Source organism: Myotis nattereri (assembly GCF_964212035.1).
Source record: "Myotis nattereri genome assembly, chromosome: 3".
NCBI classification, from domain to species: domain Eukaryota; kingdom Metazoa; phylum Chordata; class Mammalia; order Chiroptera; family Vespertilionidae; genus Myotis; species Myotis nattereri.
The window spans coordinates 82,192,695-82,209,270 of record NC_138077.1 but is presented as its reverse complement, the minus strand read 5'-3'; the positions used below and the strand labels follow the sequence as shown (position 1 = coordinate 82,209,270).

The following is a 16,576-nucleotide window of genomic DNA, read 5'->3' as shown; positions in this document are numbered from 1 at the left end:
TGCCATTTCCCATTAGAAACATTTTTGTCCCGTTACATTTAATTATTTTTGATTACTCCCTTTTTCTTGAAACTATCTGTTCTCTCTCAGTCTAAGATATTGCAGTCTTACCTTCACCCTCTTAATCTTTTCACCATTGTGTTGGTCCCTGTTAATGGGTTCTCTTCTTTTGCTCACCAGTTGAATGTTAATTATTCTCACATTCCTTTCTTTGCCTTTTTATCTTTTCACATGTTCTCTTCCGCAAATGGCACATGTAAATAGGTGATGCCTATAATTTATCCTTATCCCAGTCTTCTCTCCTAAGGTCCAGAGTGTTCTAGCAAACTAATTATGGATCTGACAGCCTATTTGTCCTATGGAAACCTGCCTGCATCTCCAGCCTTCTGTTACAGGATTCCAGGGCAGAAGGAATAGGGAAACAGGAAAGTTAAAACAAGGCCGAACAGTGTGGGCAATTTGCATCCAGATTGTAATTAACAAACCCTTATCTTCAAATGGTTAAAAAACTTCCCTAATGAGAGAATTCAGAAAGAGAGGGGGAAAGTGAAGGGGGAAAAAAGGCAGTTTTACTCTCTAAGCAGAGAAGCCAGCAGTTTCAGGGCTTGGCAAGTAAGTCTTATTTCCAAGATGTTGAGGTTGTTCTCATCCTTAATGCCAGAACTTTCTTCTACTTGAAATGTCCTCTAGGTCTGCACATGACTGTTGCCTTTTTGTCATTCAGGCTCAAATATCAGTTCTTAGGACGGACATTTCCTGCCTACCCATTCAAAAATAGAATCCCTCCCAGTTACTCTTTGAAAATATCAGATTTATTTGTATAATTGCTTCCTTGTTTATTGTCATTCAACCCATGGTAGATTGAAAGGGCCATGAGGTCATGGATATTCTTTCTTTATTGTATCTTTTGCACTAATAATAGTACCTGGCAGATACTAGGCACTAAGTAAAATTTAATGAACAAATTAACTAACAATTTTGAGCTCAATCTGCAAAAGTCAATTTTATTTCTTTCTACCCCAGCTTGCTCATATACCCCGGTGAATCTTTATTCACCTATCCATTCAAGCCAAAAAGTTTATATTCATATATCTGCCCCAACCTCAACATGTTCAAGTGGTCACAAGTCCTATAATTCTACCTCTTAGCATTTCTTCAATTCATTCTTTCCTGTCAATTCCTAACCCTATCCTTTCAGTTAAGGCCTTCAACCATTCCCTTAGACTAATTTAATAATATCTCAGCAAGTCTCCTTCCTTGCCTTTCATCCCTCAAAATATTTCAAACTATTAGAAAGTATTATTGCTAAAAACACAAACAAAACCTTGATCATATTTCCACTTCCTGTACCTAACGTCTTTCAAAGCCCAATATTGTAAGAGTTAATTCAAGGACATAAAGTCTAGCCCTGGCCTGTTTCAACCTCTCCAACTTTAACTACATTGGAGTCGCTCTCAAATAGTCCTAATACACAGTTGTACCAGCAGCATACTTCAGAGTTTGGGTCTTCTTGATTTTTAAAAATTCATGTGTGTGTCCAGCCAGCATAGCTCAGTAGTTGAGCATTGACCTATGAACCAGGAGGTCATGGTTTGATTCCCGGTCAAGGCACATGCCTAAATTGCAGGCTCGATCCCCAGTTTGGGGCAGGCAGGAGGCAGCTGATTAATGAATCTCATCATTGATGTTTCTATCTCTCCCTCTTTCTTCCTCTCTGAAATCAACAAAAATATATTTTTAAAAACATTCATTGTCTTTTTTGCATAAACTGCAAAATATACAAAGAAATTTAAGAAATTTAAAATGAAATACTGAAATGTTTTCTCTAGTTTCTTAATCTACTTTATAAACTCTTAACTTTATTTCTCAGGTGACTCATTAATGTATGTTCTATGTTTTAAAGGATGAGCTGTGGGGGACGCTCCACAATATCAAGTCTGGATCAATTAGGGCAGGAGACCCTACTGCCTGCCAAGTCTGTTATCAAAATAACTGTCTAAGGCTTTTCCAGGCCAGAAGGGAAATTACTGAGGTTGAAGAAACAAAGGAAAATAAGAGTTACTAAGAAAGTGCTTGTCAAGCAGAAAGCATGAAAAGGTCAAGAGAAATGAAATGAGTGTTTATATATGGATGCATGAAAAGTTAGACAAAATATAATTCCACACTCATAGCATTTTTATTTTGATGTTTCTCATGTGTTTAAATCAATAGAGTTTTTTAAAGCTACAGAACAGATCCTGGAAGATTAATAGATTAAACAAGCATTTGTGTTACCTATTTAGAAAAGTTTAAAAAATAAAATGTAACTCATATCTATATAATAAAGAGATAATATGCTAATTTGTCCATTACGGTGTCCCAGTCACAACCAGTCTGTGGGCAAGGCCAGGGGCAGGGACTTCCGCCCCCAGTGCTAATGTCAGGCTGCCTGACTGTGTCCCCATTCAGCACTGGTATGATGCTGCGGGGGGGCAGAGGGGATGGGCTTGCTCGACAGGGCAACTAAAGCCATATCCCCCGCCCCAACTGTAGGCCAGGAGACCTCAGACTGCGCCCCCGCCCCAGCGCGGGACTGGGAGACCTCAGGCCTTGGCCCCCGCCTGGCAGGGCTTGATGGGGGACCTCAGGCCACGCCCGCCACCCTGGCTCCGGGCTGGAAAACCTCAGGCTGTACTCCCTGCCCTGGCACTGGGCCAGGGGACCTCAGGCCGTGCCCCCCACCTTCAGGGCTTGACAGGGTACCTCAGGCCACCCCCCCCCCAGTGGTGTCAGGGCCAGCCTGACAGGCTTGAGCCGGGCTGAGGCAGGGAGGTGGGAATTGAGAAAAGAAAGAAAGACAGGAAAGCGGGGTCGGGAGGACCCCAGTTCTCTCGATGAACTGAAGCGAGTTTATTAGCTATACAATCCTATTTATACACAACACACTGAATCAGAGGTCTGTCAAGAGGAATGTATTCTTTGTTCCTCTTAATCTCTAAGGGAGAGACACAGCAGAAGGACAAGTTCTCAGTCCAGCATATCTCAGTAAATAGTTATAGACTTCTGGGCAAGCTATGAAAGGCTGTTCTCATTCTACAAATGTTACTCCCATTCTACTGATAATCGCCATCCAAACAAGTCTGGGAAAACTGTGTGGGTAAGGGTCCCAGCCTTGCTAGCCCCTGCAGGTGCAAGGACCTTGCCAGCTTACATCTGGCCCCCTTCTTTGTTTTTTAGGCGAAGTTCATGTTTCAGTGTCCGACAGTTTCTTATGTGTACATGTCAGCAGTAATACTTCAGTTCTGGATGGTGCACAAATGGTGGCAATGTAGGTCCGACCCTCTCTGGTTTGGTCCTGGGCAACCTGCAGCAATGCACAGCTGCTGACTGCTAGCATGATAAAGCGTTGTCACCATCTTCATTTCTGGACTGCTTCTCTTCTTGTTGTCTCATGGGGCCACTGCTATTCTGTGGCTGGAGCAGTCCTGATAATTCCTCTCTGTTGCAGGAATCCATATGGTCTTGGAGTTGTTTTCTGAAAATATACAAATGTATTCTCGACCAAAGGTTAATAAAAGAATCAAATCTATAATTTAGACTTGGGATTCTTTTAATTTTTGTCCAAACGATTATCCTTTGGCTATTTTGACACTACGTATGTTTTTCATGGGTGTATTGCTATTAGCATTATAAATGAAAAAAATAATTTTCAAGTAAAAATATTAAAGCAATTAAGGCATTTACTTAACAGGTTTTCATTTACTTAACAGGTTATTATTCCACTATCCCTCCTTTTTTATTTTTTAATATTAGGAGGTTTTTGGAAATTATATAATGCAGTCTAGATAACTTTAAATTTTAATTTTTGTATAAAAATATGACTGCTTTAGGTTTATAGTATGTTAAGCAATTTGTCCATGAAATGAAAATTTTGGCTAATACTTTATGAATAATTACTTATATTAATTAGTAAAATTTAATTAATCTGAAAACTTGACTATTATTTTACTGTTAAATTTAATACTTTAATAACAATCTTAGTTTATACTGTAAATATTAATGGAAAGGATTATTTTGCATCCTTGAGAAGGCCCTGAGCATTCCTGGTGTTAAGCTAGATTTATATATAGGGTAGTTGCTGTTAGCCAAGTCTCTGTTATCTGGGTACCGATTTCGGCTGGTTTAAGTCTCTTTCTGTTATCTGGGTCCCGATCTGAGCTGGGCATGGGAAGCGCAGCAGCCATGGGGGCAGGAGACCTCCCTCAGAAGGGGCGAGTGTTCAAGCCCCTGCATAGTTGGGGGGGTGAGGATCTCTGCCCCACCTCTGTTGACCCCTAAGTTCTCCCCTGAGGCCCCCTGCGACTGTGCCTGTCTTAGGTTGCCCCTCCCACCAGAGGGGTCTTACCCGTCGTTGACTAACCAGCCATCCTCTGGGGCCAAGCAGGGTGATGTGAGGTTTAGTTTTGTCTCCTTGGTAGCGTATGCCCCTGTGGCCTCCATGCCCAGTAACTGCCTTTGGATCCCCTCACCTGCTGGCGGGGCCCCAGCATTGATCATGGGGAACCCAGATTTCTTCTCTAGAGAGGGCCCAGCTTACGCCATTGGGCAAGAGACAGATCCATGGTACCAGCCACCATGAGGCTTCAACCTCAGTATGAACAGAGAGCTTAGGTAACAGCTGTGGGCAATTGGAAGAGAGACCCCCTTTAGTAAAAAGGGTCAAGAGAGGTCAATATAGAATGCTTAAGTGCCTTCCCAGGGGGCCTTCCACACAGTGGAAGTGATTAAATCCTTTTATGTTCTTATTAAATTGCTACCAAATATTTAAGGAATTTGTAAGTTTGTTTTGGGATAAATGTACAATATGCTGTTGTAAAATATTAAAAATTATTAAGGAGCTTTTATTATTTTAAATTATATCTTAAAATTCTACTGCTGTATTTTAAGAAATATTAAATAAGATAACTTGTTTTGCCCTTTCTTAGAGGCAAAAACTTAAAATATATATTTATTAATATTTATCTGATAAAGCTTTCTATGTGATTTCAAGAATATTAAATTAGCTTTATTAAAAAATCCTTCAAGAAAAGAGAATAAACTTTTGAAAACATTTCAGGGCCCATGAAATGTCCCAAAGTCATTCCTTGATTATATTTTTGAAATCTAACTTAAAAAACTATTAAATATATATGTGTATATATAATTTAAAGATTATATACCTTTTATAATTATTAAGAGATATCAATTAAATTAAAACTGATCTTTGTATTTAAAAACTTTGGTTGGGATTATAGAATTTATCCTCTTTTTTCAATTAGATAAATGTTGAAATTTTATTATAATTATATGATTTCTCCCAATTTATGTAACCAGAACTTTAGACTCTTAGCTGGCAAGTTAAATATTTAGTATTTCTTAATCAGTAACATTTTTAAGAATAAACTTCAAAAATACATGACATAATCAAATAGATTTAATTCTGTCCTCTAGATTTTTTGTGAGGGACATTTAGATTAATATTTTAGCATTTTGTTATTTCATAATATTTAATTTAATTTAGTAAACTCCTAAGCCTTGGGGTGCCAGTCACTGAAAACAGGTAACCATTAAAATGCAAATTAGTTACATTCTTTCTACCAAGGATGGGAAACTGGGAAGCAAGCCTCTTTTTTAAAGTTGTCACTGGCAGGAAATTTTTGGCCTACCTGCTCTGTTGGGGGAAGGGAGGCTAGCCCTTCCTCTATTAGAAACTGCTTTGGGAAGCCAGCCTTAATTAAAGGGCGTAGCCGTCTTTTACCTGGGCTACTTAGATTTTTATAATTAATATATTTTAATAATTCTTGAGATTTAAATTCAATTTATTATTTTAAGGCATATTCTTTAGTAAATTCTTTTAATAGAGACAATTTTACTAACTTTACTTTTTGGCCTTGAAATTAACCTTTTAATATTCTTTATTAGTATTTAAAAACTGTTCTTTATTATGGAAATGCCAATCCTGCTGCTAGAATCTAGCCAGCATCTTTTTTTTTCTTTGGGTTAAATTTTGCTATTTTTATTAGGAAATAATCAGTCTTGGGTTTTATTTTGTATATTTGTAAAGAGATTTTAGCTCGAAACTCTATCTAAATGTCCAAAATCGGACAATGCGCGCCTTAGTTCCAAGCCAGTTTTCTCTTTACACGTGTACAGAAATCCCAGACGTATTTTTAAATTTCAGATCTGGTGGCATTTGCTATAGCTGTATCAGAAATGGAAGGAAATCATCATTTCTTCTCTATGTGGGAGGTTTTAAATCTAATGATATTTTGTTTATTTCAGTGGGCAAGGGCAGCACCCAGGGCAGACAGAATGTCTTATTCCTATGGATCCAAGGCCCAGCCCGGCACTCCCCGGGGGCTGCTCGGAATAGCTCTTGTATCTATTTTGCTCTCTGGGGCGGGCTGAGTGCTGTGTAGCCTGCTGGCCTTGAGATGGCATAAGGACAGGAGGGTAAATAGACAATGCCCCTGTTATTTGCCGTGGCTGGGCTGGCCCCTTTTGGTAGTTTCCCGACTGGTGTTGAGGCAAAGAATTTCCCTGGATATCTGTTTTAGATTTACACTCATTTGCCCAATGTTTTCCTTTTTTACATTTAGGGCATAGTCCAGGTTGTTTCGGACCTCTGCCATTTCCTTTATTAACCCCTTTATTAGAAGGACACTGTTTTGCCATGTGTCCTGTTCCTCCACAAGTGTAACACTTGTATGTTTGACTTTTCCCTGTGCTAAATTGTTGCTGAAGAATTCCTTCAATGGTGGTTCCCTTTAATGCAGCCACAAAGGCAACTCCTTGTATATATGAGGGACCAATATCTGCGCAACTGCGGATATAATCTGAGAGAGTCCCCTGTCTTTGATAGGGCCGCAGTGCAGCTTGGCAGGCAGTGTTGGCGTTTTCATATGCCAACTGTTTAACTATTAACATGCCAGCCTCTCCATCCACCACGACTCGGCCAACAGCCTGTAATAGCCGAGAGACAAAGTCCTGGTGCTTTTCATCTGGCCCTTGAATAATTTTTGAGAGCTCCTCTGTTTTCTGACCAGAGGTGGGTAACTTTTTCCAGGCTCTGACCCCAGCTCCATGAATCTGTCCATAAGCTTCCTGGGGGTATTGGATTTGATTGTGGGTATCAGCATAGACTCCTTCACCTACCAGCATTTCATAAGAAATATTAATCTGGGCCGCTCGATTACGAGAAGCTTGTTCCTTAGCCTTTTCATCATATTCTGATTTCCACAAGAGATAATCCCCTCCTGATAAACAAGCCTTGGCAATAGCTCTCCGATCATTAGGTGGGAGAGCCTCTGAGGCCATCGTTTCCAAGGTGGTTAAAGTATAAGGGGAAGTGGGACCATACTGAGCACAGGCTGTTTTTAACTCTTTTAAGGTTTTAAAAGGAAGCGGGTCATAAGCACGCTCACGCTGTCCCGTGTGAGGGTTCACCTGTTCCATAACAGGGAAGGCGTGAATGCCCAATTCCTCACCACACTTCCGTGCCTCCTGCAAGGCCATCTGAAGAGGGGAAAGTGGAACTGGTGCTGCACAAGGCAGCGGAGAGCGGCGGGAACGGCCCCCGCGGCTTCTCTTTTTCTTGCTAAGAAGCTTTAATGTTTCTAAAAAGGATTCCAACACATCCTCTATATCACTACCCTCTTCAGTTCCAGCAGAAAAATATTCTTCCTCCTCTTTTTCCTGAACAATACCTGTATTATCATCATGACAAAGAGCAGCAGCTTCCTCAAAATCCTCCTCATCTTGAGGAGTTAAATTGTCTTTAAAAGTTACATTATTTCTTTTTAATATACTGTCTTTTTTAGACACCTGTTTTGTGCTATCACGTTGCTTCTCCTTTTTTTCTGGCTTAAGAGACGGTTGATTATGGTCATGCCTGGGATCTAAATAATCCCGTATTAAATTCGATAAGGAAATGCAGACCTCCTGAATGAATTTTAAAAAATTTTCTACTTGCTTGTCATTAATCTTAGTTCCTCTACTATTGAGCATAAACTTTAGCATTTGGCCATAAAAGGCATTTTCTCTAGATTCTAATTGCCCCATGCTTTACTCCCGATTATCAAAAAATTACTCCTCCGTTACCTTAACGAGTGCACTCTTTATCCGGAGGAGATCCTCACGTCGTCTCTCCAAGCCCGACGGAGTTCCTCACCGTCTTTTTCCCAGTTCCTCAGTCCCTTAGCTCGGGCGTCAGATCTGCCAGGGCCAGCCTGACAGGGTTGAGCCGGGCTGAGGCAGGGAGGTGGGAATTGAGAAAAGAAAGAAAGACAGGAAAGCGGGGTCGGGAGGACCCCAGTTCTCTTGATGAACTGAAGCGAGTTTATTAGCTATACAATCCTATTTATACACAACACACTGAATCCGAGGTCTGTCAAGAGGAATGCATTCTTTGTTCCTCTTAATCTCTAAGGAAGAGATACAGCAGAAGGACAAGTTCTCAGTACAGCATATCTCAGTAAGTAGTTACAGACTTCTGGGCAAGCTATGAAAGGCTGTTCTCGTTCTACAAATGTTACTCCCATTCTACTGATAATCGCCATCCAAACAAGTCTGGGAAAACTGTGTGGGTAAGGGTCCCAGCCTTGCTAGCCCCTGCAGGTGCAAGGACCTTGCCAGCTTACATCTGGCCCCCAACACAGTGGGTCTTGACGGGGACCTCAGGCCATGCCCCTTGCCCGGTGGGGCTTGACGGGGGACCTCAGGCTGCGCCCCTAACCTGGTGGGGCTTGATGGGGGACCTCAGCCCGTACCCCCCGCCCAGTGGGGCTTGACGGGGACCTCAGGCCATGACCCTCACCTGGCAGGGCTTGACGGAGGACCTCAGGTCATGGCCCCTGCCCAGCAGGGCTTGACAGGGGACCTCAGACCGCACCCCCAGCCCCGGTTCCAGCCAGGGGACCTGAGGCTGCACCCCGTGCAGCGCTGGGCTGGGGAACCTGAGGCTGTGCCCCCGCCTGCAGGGGCTTGACAGGGGTAGGGCTGGCCGGGTCTAGGTCTCACTCAGTGGGGGTGGAGCCGGTGGAGTCTGAGTCTTCTGTGTTTTCGAAGTGCATGAGGGTGGTGGATAGAGACTTGATTCTAGGTCCGGCCGGTGGAGCGCCCCAGACTCTGACAGGAGAGAGGTTTTATATACATTATACTAATTTTCTTTCATCTCTGACACTTATTATAGAGAAAGGGCAAATAGCAATATTAAAATATTTCTTGTCATTAATTCGCTTTTAATGTGCACGAATTCCATGCACCAGGCCACTGTATGTATATAATTCTAATGCACATCAGAATTTCTTTTTTTCTTTCCTTTTTTTTTTTTTTTTGGTCATTTAAATATGCATTCAAGTACCTTGTTTGTAAAAATAGCATTTTCAAACTTCATTCTTAATACAAGACAAATATCATGTCTCTGTTTCTTTGTATTTGACATACACCAACTGTGATTGGGATGAAAGTGTAAAAGTTGAATTTACTTTTTCTCTAAGGCTAACATTGTAAAACATGGCTTCCTTATTGCTAGAATAATTGGCCATCTAAGAAAGTCATTATTCTGTCACTTTATTTTGAGTAGAGCAGATAGCGTGCTGACTGTAGCAGGAGAGATGCTCTTCATTTCTGCAGCCCTACTTAGTAATCCACTTCTGGGTGGGTACAGGTACCCCTGCTCTGCTTGCTATCTCTTCTTTTTTCCCCATCTCTTAGAGATTTTCCCCCCTCTCCTAAGCACATTTTACATGGAGAAAACCATTCTGGTTCCTTGCTTTTTTATCTCACAACTGAAATGCAAAAGTGCAACTGATTGGTTACGTGGTTCATTGCAAACCCAGTGTAGCAGCAACAATTTTACAAAGACCGAAATAGAAGTTGTAAAGATGGATTTTATAACTTTTAGCAGGGTGTGCTATATTCTTGACTTGTCTTTCTATAGAAAATAACTCTAAATATTCACTCCATGTATTGCAATCTTTGTTTTTCTTAAAATTAGAATGATCTTTACATTACAGAATAGATACCGGTATGTAATGAATCCATTTCCCTAATACAGATCACTCATGTAAGATGTCACTTGAACTTCATAGAGTTTCCTAAGCACAAACACTTTAATTTTTATTTCAGTGGAGGATTTTTTACCAAATCACCTGGGAGAGGTTCCTCTATAGCAGCAGTTCTCAACCTGTGGGTCGCGACCCCTTTGGGGGTCAAAGGACCCTTTCACAGGGGTCGCCTAAGACCATCGGAAAACACATATATAATTACATATTGTTTTTGTGATTAATCACTACGCTTTAATTATGTTCAATTTGTAACAATGAAATTGGGGGTCACCACAACATGAGGAACTGTATTAAAGGGTCCGCGGCAATAGGAAGGTTGATAACCACTGCTCTATAGGAAGAGAATATTAAGGGTCCTTCAGCTAACGCTGGAGAATTGAGTTACCACTCTGTAGAATTGGGTTACTGCTTGCTTTCAGGATGAATCTGTTCTTGCCCTCTGCAGTTGGAGCTCAGAGAGAGTTATCCCTTTCAGTATCAGCAGCGTGTACACAACAGACCAATTACCAATAAGCATGCATAATTGGAAAGAGAGGGTTCATTATCATCCTTAGGATGTGACACATTTTGGCAGCACTTAGTCTCTTCATATTTCTCTTTTCTATTTCTAATGTATGTCTAACTCAAGCAGAAAAGGATTTTTGTAGGTGTGCATGATTTCTCCTTTTTCATGGTATTATGAAAAACATCATTTTTAATGCAGAAGACACCAGGCCAGCCTTCTAATTATTTCATTTGTATTTTAGTGTGCTTTTATCATACCTGTGGTTTTGCCCTTTAACTCCTGATCTGCACAAGCTATAATACATTTTGGTAATTCTTACAATTAGTTATTCTATGGGTTTGGTGTTCTTTTCTGCATTGATGAAGGTGGTTGATAACTATTTTTTGGAATTTTCCCAAGGTAAACTTATATTAATTCTGTATAGCATAGACATTTGGGGCCAATACTTTGAAAGTTTTTGAGTATCTACAAGACTATATTTTAAGAAGTTTTTCTTTCTTCCCAAGGATAGATAGATGGGTGGCTATCCATTTCGTTATGAATCATTATAGTTAATCATGATTGTGGTGATATAAATATTTCCTTTCGCTTCTCAGATTTCAAGTCATGTGGATCAGGATCTTGCAAAAAGTATAACTTTAAATTCTGCTCTAGAATATTTGTCGAATTTTACACTATGTAAAAATTGATTCTTGAAAGATTGCATAAAGCCATGCATTGTATTCATTCCTTTTGTTAAAGCAGATATTGCCTTTGGTTCAGGCTGGAACACAGTAGTCCTGTGTACATGAATACAGATATTTCAGTATAATATGTAATTTGATAAGCATCAGATACTTCTATAAAATAGGGATACTAATAACTACCCTGTAGACTTATTATGATAATTGAATTAAATAAATCATGTGAAATGTTAAGTACACTCTTTAGAAAAAAAAAAAAGAGTGCTTAAAAATGTTGACTATATTTCTGAATATATGCCTACAAGGTATAAAAGTGCTCAGTTCTGACTGAGGACAAAAGGAGGGTGTCACAAAGGGGGTAAAACCTAAATTGGACTGGTGTGTCAGTTGGTTGGTACATAGGCCTATACACAAGAAGGTGGCTGGTTTGATTCCAGTCAGGGCACATAGCTAGGTTGCAGGTTTGATCCCCAGTTGGGGTGTGTATGTGAAGCAACCTACCTTTCTTTCTCCTTCCTCCCTCCTTTATTTCCTCTCCCTCCTTTCCTCCCTCCCTCTCTCCCTCTAAGGTCAATAAAATAAAAGAAAAATGAAACAGTATGTGCAAAGGACTGAGGTGAAGGATGGGCCTGGATATGAAAATTCTTATAGACAAGATTGAGTTTAGGTTTTATTCTGAAGTGAATGTTATTTTATCTATTAGATTTATTTTTTTTCTTTTTCTTTAACTGTGAGTTTTAGAAAGAATGGAGAATCTAAAATGAATTATCTAAGTTGTCATTAGCAGTATTATGAAAACATTAATGGAAAACAAGTCTTAATTTTAGACATCAAGTTCGGTACTGAAGAAGGTGCAAAATATTGAAGAAAATGAGACTGTGGATACAAAAAAATTTAAAGTGCACATGCTTCACTTATTTTGAGAATATTTATTTTGAAAATTTAATTTTCAATTGCTCTTCTGTAAATAAAACTCTTTTAAATGCTCTAAGATAACATTGTTAAAAGGAATCTGTTGCAATAAGGCAATAAATTGCTCAATAATTTGTATGTCTTCAAAATTTGTATTTGACAGTACTTCCTAAACAAAGCACTATAAAATACTTTTTGTATTTATTTAACAGACATTCTCTGTCTCTAGGATGAATGCAATGTGGTATTAAAAAAATCTAAACATAAAAAATCCTAGGTATTATCCTACCACTAATATACCACATAACCTTGACATAATCATAGTACTTACCAGAGCCTCATTTCTTTATCTGAATAAATTGATTTATTTTCTTCCTACCCATGGAGCACCAGTTTTGTGATTACTTGTCATCCATTTCCAAATATATAAACATTATATGAACAAAATTTATAAATAAAGTACAACTTGGTTTAGAGAAGGATAACATAAAATTCTGCTTATAGATGATCCTATTAAATATACTTTTCAGAAATTATATAGAAAGGATATTAGTTAGCAATATGGATATGGATAAAAGTTAAAGTAATAGTGATTATACAAAGAACGAAATGACTTTTCAATTTTTAAATTCTTTTTATATGCAGACTTGACAAAATATTTTTAGTAGATTATTTAGAATAACTGCCCTTTTCCTATGAAGAAGTACAGTCTAATGATATATTTCTTCATTTGTTTCTATGTATTTATCTTTCTTTAGTAAATTCTTTAATTTACTTATTTGCAAAAGTATTTAAACATCTCTAGATGGCTAAATATTATTTAATGTTCTCTTTGACATACATGAACATAGAAATATTTTTCTCATTTATAAACTCATAGATATGAAGAAATTTTCTTATTAGAAAACAGTACAACTACCTTTAATGTCAGGTAGTAACTTAAAAACTGGTAAAAGTTAGCTTTATAGACACTAGCCTGTCATGACTTGATATCCTGTTATTTGGATCAAATTTTCATTTGAATGACATTTTCATTGTTCTTAAGGTTAAAAATGCATCTGCAAACCACAATTAGCTATAGAGTTCATGGGCAAATAGTCACTGTCTGGTCAGCATGAAAAAGACCCTATTTGTTTTTTAGGTATATTTCTATAATTATAAACATGAAATAATTATAAACATGAAACAATTAATCTACAGCAATCAGTATAGTAACTGAAATGTGACACTTTTTCATATGTCTGTCAGCCTTTAAGAGTATTCTGCCGGCCCTAACTGGTTTGGCTCAGTGGATAGAGCGTCGGCCTACGGACTCAAGGGTCCCAGGTTCGATTCCGGTCAAGGGGTCAAGGGCATGTACCTTGGTTGCGGGCACATACCCAGTGGGGAGTGTGCAGGAGGCAGCTGATCCGTGTTTCTCTCTCATCGATGTTTCTAACTCTCTCTATCTCTCTCCCTCGTCTCTGTAAAAAATCAATAAAATATATGAAAAAAAAGAAAAGAAAGGGTATTCTGCTGAATGCTAGTATTTCTCCAGGTGCTTCTTGGAAAATAAGACTCTATGAACAAATGTTTGGGAAATGGTGGATTCAACAAAGTGAAGCAAATTATTTTACTTTTGTTTCAGTGTCAATCTGCCAGAGGAATCTTAATTTGAGTGCTGAACTCATTATTTTGTGTAATATCTCATGGGACTAAAGATATTGCACAGGATACATTTTGGAAAATACTTGTTCAATTTAAAAACATTTTACATGGAAAAACTTAAATGAAATAATACAAACCATAGCCCACCTGCCCTCTGATACTCTAAGTGGAATATGGGGCTGCAAGGCCAGGGGCCTTCTTGGGAAGGGAAGAGACAGGGCTGCCACAATCTTCCATTTGCCCTGCTATTAGAGTGCTATTCTTTTAGTCTTTAAAAGAATCCAAATTGAAGCAACAACAAAAAAGGGAAGAAGAATGAAAATATATTTTCTAGTATAGCAGTAAAAATAAAATTGTAGTTTTTATGTAAGGTTTATTATATGATGAGCTTAGAAAATAGCTATTTGCAAATCAGAATAATTGCCCTTTTCCTATGAAGTCATTCTGGAGGGTAAAGATTGCTTTTCTTCTATGTGAATTACTTGATTTTCTTAAAGAAAAAACAAAATGAAAATAAGGAAATCCCTGAAAAATTTGAATACAGATGTCTCCAAAAGGGTTATTGCTCCTAGGGGATCCCCCCCCCCACCCAATGTGTCTCATAATCTTTGTATAATTTATAAATGATAACAAAGCAATCAGGCCATATTCATAAAAGTCCAGTGACACATAATTTAGTTGAATCTGAGGATTAGAATTAATTGTCTCTCTTTGTTCCAAGTTCTAAATCTTAGTAAATGATTCACTGCATGTCATTACAGCTGAATATTTGCATGAAATCACAGTTTAGCTGGCACAATTTAACAGCAATTAAAAAGCTATTTAATTGTCATGCAAATTGATATGAGGACCCTTGAATAAGAAGGGTATCTGCCTTTTTTTTAAGTATCTCCAAGCGGACAGTCATATACTTGCAGACACCCATAACATAATTGATAACATTCTTCCTATTCAGGGAAATATAAGTGAATAATAATTCATATCTCCATTATAAATAAGACAAAAGAGCAACAATATGAATATGCCATCTGTAGGAAGACATTATTATGGTAATGATAATGTATCTTTATCTCCCAGGCATAAGTCTAGGTTGGAGGTAAAAGCTACACTTGTCCCTGTGCTCTAGTTTATAATCCCTTCCATATCTTCCTTTCTGAAGGCAGACATTTCTGTAGCTCTCTGGAACATAAAATGCATAAAGCAACGTATGCAGAAACCTTTTAGGAAAACTAACTATCTCATTTCTAGGTCTAGATGGCTGAGGCCCCTACCCATCATATTGATGATATCAGGAGCCAGCAAAATGAAAAAGGAAAATAGTCCTGGCCAGTTTGGTTCAATAATTAGAGCATCGGCCTATGGACCAAGGGGGACTGCAGGTTCAATTCCTGGTCAAGGACATGCACCTGGGTTGCAGGATCCCCTCCCTGGTGTGTGACGGAAGCAACTGATTGATATGTCTCTCTCATATCTGTTTCTGTCTCTCTGTCTCTCTCCTTCCCTCCCTTCCACTCTCTAAAAATCAATGGAAAAAATATCCTCAGGTGAGGATTAAACAAAAAAAAAAAAGGAAAATATATAACACTTCTTATATCTCAAACCCAATACACAGTCATGTAGATTATGACTAATGTTATGCCACTCTGACACCGTCCATATAACAGATCTCACTGAGGAGTTCCCTGTCCTCATTAAGGCCATTCCCTACACAAACAATCTTTTTTAAAAAGATTACTTCATGATGGCCAAGACATGGAAGGAACCAAAGTATTCTTCAAAGATGATTGGATAAAGAAGATGTGGTACATATATAAAATGGGAAACTACTCAGCCATAAGAAAAGGTGAAATACTTCCATTTGTAGCATGGATGTATCTTGAGAATATCATGCTAAGTAAGATAAGTCAGACAGAAAAAGTCAAGAATTATTTTATTACTATGAAAATTCATGCACTGGAGGGAGGGTCCCTCAGCCCAGCCTGCCCCCTCTCACAGTCTGGGAGCCCTCAGGGGCGGGAGGCAACCCGGTGATCAGGGGAAGGTGACGCCCCCCCATCACACCTCTGCTGCTGCCACTTCCGGCAGTGCAAACCTCAGCCGGCCCTGATTACCTGAGCCTCAGGCAGCCCTGGGTGGCTGGGCAGCCAACATCCAAGGCTTGCCTGTCCCTTGGGCTGGCCCTGGGAGGCTGGGGGCTGAGGGGACTGGGGAACTCTGGGGGCAGGCACACAGCAAGGCTGGGTGTGGGACCCCCCCCATATCCTATATAATAAAGAGGTAATATGCAAATTAACCCTCATGCCCTCACAAGATGGCTGCCTACGACCAGGCCAGCAGGGGGTTTAGTGAGGGACGACAGAACAGGAGACTGCGTGGGGCAACCAGGCCATCAGGGGGGTAGTTGGGGGTCAACCAGACCAGCGGTGTGGGGTGCAGTTAGGGGTGACCAGGCCAGCAGGGGGGCAGTTAGGGGAAATCAGGCTGGCAGGGGGGGCAGTTAGGGGTGATCAGGCCAGCAAGGGGGGGCAATTAGGGGCGACCAGGCAGGCAGGCAGGTGAGCAATTAGGAGCCAGCAGTCCAGGATTGTGAGAGGGATGTCCAACTGCTGGTTTAGGCCCGATCCCCAGTATCCGGCCTAAACCAGCAGTCAGACATCCCCCAAAGGGGGTCCCGGATTGGAGAGCGTGTAGGCTGGGCTGAGGGGACCCCCCCTCCTGTGCACAAATTTTGTGCACCAGGCCTC

General features: G+C 39.8%; 1 protein-coding gene across 3 annotated transcripts in view; it reads left to right on the top strand.

Annotated features, from left to right (window-relative positions):
- EPHA6 (EPH receptor A6) overlaps positions 1-16,576 on the top strand; it is a 934,835-nt gene that overhangs the window by 413,444 nt on the left and 504,815 nt on the right. The gene's annotated exons all lie outside the window — the stretch shown is intronic.